Below are 6,826 nucleotides of genomic sequence, written 5' to 3'. Positions count from 1 at the left end.
CGAGAGTGAGTGACAGTGAGAGAGCAAGAGAGAGAGCGAGAAAGAGAGGGAGCAAAAGAGAGAGAGTGAGAGTGAGGGGGGGGAGATAGACAAAGACTTTGTGAGAGCCAAAGAGAAAACAGTGAAAATTGTAAAATAATTTGAGGGGGTACTTAGTCTGGGCTGTTTTCTGCAGTGTACATTCAGTGCATTTTAAATGCGCGACAGCGTGTGTACAGTGTGTGTTCAGTGTGTGTACAGTGTGTGTACAGTGTGGGTACAGTGTGTGTACAGTGCGGGTACAGTGCGTGTACAGTGTGTGTCCTTCACCGTGGAATTAGACAGCATATGAATGTGCATTAGAGCAACTTAGGGGATCGTTTCTACGCCCACTCAGTTTCGTTACCTGGGCCTCTGTGTTGCAGCTAACACATGCACACATGCACACACGCACACACGCACACACGCACACACGCACAACTGGATGAATTATTCATGACACGTGGAGTACTCCAGCATCACGAAGCTCTTCATGAGCACGGACGATTGATATTCTACTTCATGGCTCACATCAGTATATCTGTCATTACAGCAACACATATAGCTACACTCTGTGTGTGTGTGTGTGTGTGTGTGTGTGTGTGTGTGTGTGTGTGTGTGTGTGTGTGTGTGTGCGCGCTCACAGATATTAGCAGCATTAGTCAAATATGTATTTTCACCATAATTCCATCAGATGTGTACTTCCTTTTTTTTTCCAAGTATTATGAGTGCATCTTTTAAAATACATATTTTGTTTTTGTTTTTCGGGGGGGGGGTGCTTGATGTTCAACACATGATCGGTGCTGTGTGGACTTAATTCACGAGCTTCTGAATTCTCCCTTCGTAGAGGAAGTCACGCGTCTCCAACTGTGCCATGTTCCTTCCGCTTTATGAATGTTTTCATTAAAGATTTATGGCAGAAAGCCGCCTCCCACCAGACTGCAGGACGCTTGTGTTCATAAAGCCCCCGGGCACGGCGGCAAAACAGCGGCCGTACGTACGATAAGACTCTCTGCTGTCACTGTACACACACAAGGACATTCTGTTTGGTGACTCTCAGACCAGCAGCACTAGACGAGGTGAATGATTAAAAAAAACAACAAGATAACAACGAGGACAAACAACATTTAGTCTCTATAAGTGCGGTCGCAAAAATTATAATGAGACAATAAAAGACGGCAGCGGCTTTTTTCCCCCCATGTTTCTAGTTTTTCCCCTTATCCCACCCGATTAACCCGACGGCATGTGGCCGGACCTCTTGTCGAATAACTGCCCAGGCTCACGTTTCCACAGGAAGGAGATAGTCGTAACAACAGCTTCCTTCGAACTCGTGTCGACTGCTCTCGCTACTTAACATGCTGAAGCATCGCATGGATTGCATCACCTTCAGGCCGCGAAGGAGACGTAGGGAGAATGCTATCGGTTGCTTAGCTGCAGGCGCCCGGGTGGGCCAGAGGGGACGTTGGAGAACGATGAGTCCACGAACACTACACCGATCTACACCCACTATCCCTCGGGTAAGGGTGGCCTAATGAATGTCTCACCCCGTTGACGCTCTGGCCGTGACCGGTTACGGCGAGTCTGGGATAGGAACCTCCCAGCCACATGGCGAGCGGACTGCGAGAACGGCGGTTTATTCCGCTCGGCCATCAGAGCGGCTGGCAGCGGCTTTTAAAGTTCAAAATAGTGCATGGGATTACTGCACATAGTTGTCCATATTGCAGCGGCTTTACTACCAGTTAGTCCTCAGCAGCTACAGGCAGGTGTGTGTATGTGTGTGTGTGTGGGGGGGGGGGTGATGGAGGCTACAGCTCTGGGGAAGAAGCTGTTCCTCAGCCTGTTAGTCCGGGTTTTGATGGTGCCGTATCTTTTCCCCGATGACAAGGCAACAAACAAGACAGTGACCCGGCTGTGTTGCGTGTTTGTGGATGTTGCTGGCTTTCCTCTGTAGGCGGCTGGCATACGCAGCATCCAGGTCCGGGAGCACAGCTCCCACAATCCTCTGTGCCGTCTTTACCACCCGGGCCAAGTCCTCCCTGTTCTCTGCTGTGCAGCTGGCGTACCACACTGCGACACACTGACAGAAGACGCTTTCTATTGTGCTTCTGTTGTTCGTCCGTCACAACGACGAGTACCATCTAGTCGTCCTGTGATGGATGACTGATGGCTTGCGCAATGATTAAAGTGAGGAAGAGTTGCGCATCATCAACCCCACTCTCTCGTCCGAGACCACCTACGACCAGTGGCAAGACTAAGCGAGACGACTGGCAATGGAGACGGATGCAGATTCTTCCTCAGGGTTTCTTCCCGACACCTTTCCTGTAGACGAGTATACCCGCAAGGCAGCGGAGGCTTTAAATCAGTTTTCCTTCTCCTAGATCAGCTGCCTGACAAGGCTAACGAGTTTCATCTAACCGGGTCTGAAAAGAGTTGTCCTTCAAGATTGGCTGCCAACCAAGGCTAACGAGTCCAATCAAGCCACCCGGTTATACCACCGGGAACCCGGTCGCCCCCGCGGTAGACTTTGTGAAAACAAGGGAGGTACCACGAGAAGGTGCTGCTGCGGACACATTTGCGTAGGAGCGGCCATATGCTAAGGTCCTACTTAGCAAGCTAAGTGGTGGGCCCGCGGCGATCACCACACCAGGAAGCGAGAGGCCACTGCACCGCTTCGCATTCCTTTTCAAATCAAAATCAAATCAATTTTATTTGTACAGCCCAATATCACAAATTACAAATTTGTCTCAGTGGGCTTAACAGCAACACATCCTGTCCTTAGACCCTCTTTTGGCAAGTAGGACATCTGGCCCAATACTCGCCACCTCCCATTGTGCTTCTGTAAAAGCTGACCAGCAGCTGAGAGGGGGGACCGGCTTGATTAAGTTTCCTGAGGAAGAAAAGCCTGTCGCGCTTTCTTCACCAGGTGGAAGGTGCCGAGTGACCATGTGAGTTCTTTGGGTTTGCGCATTCCCAGGAATTTGACGCCATACGAATCACAATGAATGTCAGGTTGTCCTCAGCCATCGTTGTGCAGTTATTATAACATTTCATTTGTTAATGGCGTCAGAGGTTAGAGCTGAGCACAGCTTTGTCCTTGGTCAGAGTCTAAGCAGTTGGATCATTGGCTTACACTCATTTGCAGGTTCAACTTCTGGTCAGCGGCTGCATTCTCATTAACCGTGCCCATCAATACACAGCTGCTTTCCCTGTTTGAGAGCATGAGAAGTTGTGCGTGTGCTTATGGCGGTGTTAAACCGTGTTAAACCATCCATCCATCCACTATCCGAACCTTTTATCCTGCTCTCAGGGTCACGGGGATGCTGGAGACTATCCCAGCAGTCACTGGCCGGCAGCCGGGGAGACACCCTGGACAGGCTGCCAGGCCATCACATGGGCCAACACACACACACACACACACACACCTAGGGATAACTTAGAACGGCTGATTCACCCGACCTACATGTCTTTGGAATGTGGGAGGAAAGCGGAGCCCCTGGAGGAAACCCACTCAGACACGGGGAGAACATGCAAACTCCACACAGAGGACGACTCGAGATGACCCCCAAGATCGAACTACCCCGGGGCTCGAACCCAGGATCATTTGCTGTGCGGTGACCGCGCTAACCACTGCACCACGGTGCCGCCCCCACGTTAAACCATCCCAGTGAATTGTCTGCACTCATTTTAGTGCACATAAACCACAGGGCTGGGCTTATCTATTATCAGCTAAAAGGAAGCGTCAGAAGCTCAACAGCAATAAAGGCAGAGCGACAGTATTGGTTTTACAAGGTTATGGGATCGCATAAAGTGTCTTCTTTAGTCTAAACTGACTGCAGGTATCCCCACCCTGCTGGTCCCACGGCACAAACTGTTGGCGGGTATCCCCACCCTGCTGGTCCCCCGGCACAAACTGTTGGCAAGTATCCCCACCTTGCTGGTCCCCCGGCATAAATTGACTGCAGGTATCCCCACCCTGCTGGTCCCCCGGCACAAACTGACTGCAGGTATCCCCACCCTGCTGGTCCCCCGGCACAAACTGACTGCAGGTATCCCCACCCTGCTGGTCCTCCGGCACAAAGAGAGCAATATAGTGTACACTGTTAAGTGCCAGGAGGATTTCCATGACTTGTACATTGGGGAAACTAAACACACGATGGCCAAGAGGACGGCACAACACAGTAGAGCTAACACGTCAGACCAGAACTCCAGTCTACACCATCTACAGGCCAGTGGCCACTCTTCCAGGGATGAGGATGTGCACATCCTTGATAGGGAGAAACGATGGTTTGAACGAGGAGTCAAAGAGGCCATCTATGTGAAGAGGGAACGACCATCCCTGAACCGGGGGGGAGGCCTAAGAGTACATCTGTCACCATCTTACAATGCTGTGATTACAACTATTCCTCAACCTTCTCTCTGTGAATAGTACACATGGCTATTGAAACTCTAGTTAAAGGGCACACCCATATTTGCATTTGAAACTGGTCGTTGGTTGCGGTGGTTAGGCATTGTGTTGTTTATAAGGGTGGGATCCCTGCAGTCAGTTTAGACTGATGATGTCACTTAGACAAGTGCTGAAATGTATCTGTCAATAAACGTTGTGTCCAGATGAACTGATTCAGCTTTGATGAATCCGGATTTTTTTTTAAGAGTTTTCCCCCTCCCCCCCCCCCCCAATTGTATTTGGCCAATTATCCCACTCTTTCAAGCCGTCCCGGTCGCTGCTCCACCCCCTCTGCTGATCCAGGGAGGGCTGCAGACCACCACGTCTCCTCCGATACATGTGGAGTCGTCAGCCGCTTCTTTTCACCTGACAGTGAGGAGTTTCACCAGGGGGACGTAGCGCATGGGAGGATCACACTATCCCCCCCCCCCCGAACAGGCGCCCTGACTGATCAGAGGAGGCGCTAGTGCAACGACCACGACACACACCCACATCCGGCTTCCCACCCACAGACACGGCCAACTGTGTCTGTAGGGACGCCCGAACACGCCGGAGGTAACACGGGGATTCGAACTGGCGATGCTCGTGTAGGTAGGCAACAGAATAGACCGCCACGCCAGCCGGACGCCCAAATCCGAAAATTTTGATCAGACAAAGAACTGGATGTGTTTGGTTGAAGGAGATCAAGAGTTCATCTTCAGAATCTGTTTTATTTGCCGAGTGAGTTTGCTTTTACAAGGACTCTGGCTTGGTGGGTCTCTGGACGTGGGGATTCTGGTTATGTTTCCGGGGGGGGGGGGATAAAAGGGATGTGACTGTTCTGCAACAGCCGTGAGGTATTTCATTTGAATCATCCTCCCATCAGAAGGGATAGATTTAGCCCGCTAACCATCTGCAGTCAGGAGATGACGCTTCACTTGTGTCTTATGGAGCTTTGGGGACCCTGTAGCATCGGTATTATGTAGAACGAGAGTATATGGGGATATCTGGCAGACATGGAGGGGGACACATAGGGAGGGACAAGGGAACGGTGAATACTAAAAAATGATTATTGATTAAAAAAAAAGGCCAGCAGCTGTTCCTGTTCTTGCCAGTAAGCTAGTTATTTTTGTCAGTTTTACCTAATGCAGGGACCTTCACCTCCCACTCACAACCTCACATGTTGAAACAACAAAAAGTAAGCGTGGCTCATAAATTTAGCATTGACGGCAATGCATAGATGTGATGTTCAAATATTAAGGACGGGAGCTGGGTACTGTGTTTACATGCACAGCATGAATAAATGAGTGCGAAAGCCAAAGAAAAAAAAAGCCCCCCGGAAGTAACCGTTGTAAAAATACGGAGTTGGTTTTCACCTTCGTTAAATAATTCACTGTGGTCAGAGGTCGTCTGGGTACATCACAGCTAAGTTGAGAGAGGACAGGGAGGGAAAACGTGCGGAAACTGAGGCATGCATCCTGGAAGGGATTGAGTTGCGTGGCGTGGCGTGGCGGGAGCGTAATGCTGTTAGACGCATAGAAAAACAGCGGCCTCCATCTCCTTTTTTGTTTTTCACAACCCCTCGATTACTGTGTGAATATTTCCCTCTATCCCTCCGCCATCTCCCTCATCTAACATTCCATCTGTCCATCCTCTGACCCCCTCGCTCTCAATATATCTGTGTCCTCTCAAGCCCTCTCTGACTCGCACTCAGATTCTGTCTGTCCTCCATCTCCTTTGAGCTACAAACTAAGAAATGAGACATTGGCATTGAGACTCTGGGCTCACCTTTCCAACCCAGACAGCACCCGGATGTGGGCCACTTCAGGCAACGATGCGGCACTGATGGCCTTCTTCTGGCCCTGACAAAATGGATGTGAGCCTGAAGTGGCCCACATGTATAATAGCAAATATGGCCCAAATATGCAAAATCAAATATGGGCCTTTTTTTGGCAAAAATGCGGTGCTCTGGGCAACATGTAATCTGGATGTGACCTCGAAGTGGCCCGTGTGGTAAATGGTGAATATGGCCCAAATATCATCAAAACAAATATGGCCCACCTTTGGCAAATATGTGGCACATACAGCACTGCTATGGCTTGGTTCTGGCCCAGATCTGGCAAACAGGAGTGGACCGCTCAAGTGCCATCATTCCACATGGTATGTGGGCCGGATGAAAGTGTTGGGTGTGGGACGGGTCCGGGCCACAGCCACTTTGCGATCTGGGAATAATACCAAAAAGTATCAGCAATAAGAGGAAGTGTTGCAAGTCACCTCTGATCCAACAAGTACAAAGTTGTGCAAATTCTCCCCTCTCTCAGTATCAAATGAGGTTGAATCAGTTCATCTGGATACAACGGTTCTCATAAACATAAATATTGTATC

Source organism: Lampris incognitus, chromosome 7, assembly GCF_029633865.1.
Source record: "Lampris incognitus isolate fLamInc1 chromosome 7, fLamInc1.hap2, whole genome shotgun sequence".
In the NCBI taxonomy this organism is placed as follows: Eukaryota; Metazoa; Chordata; class Actinopteri; order Lampriformes; family Lampridae; genus Lampris; species Lampris incognitus.
Note: the sequence above shows the minus strand (reverse complement) of the source record.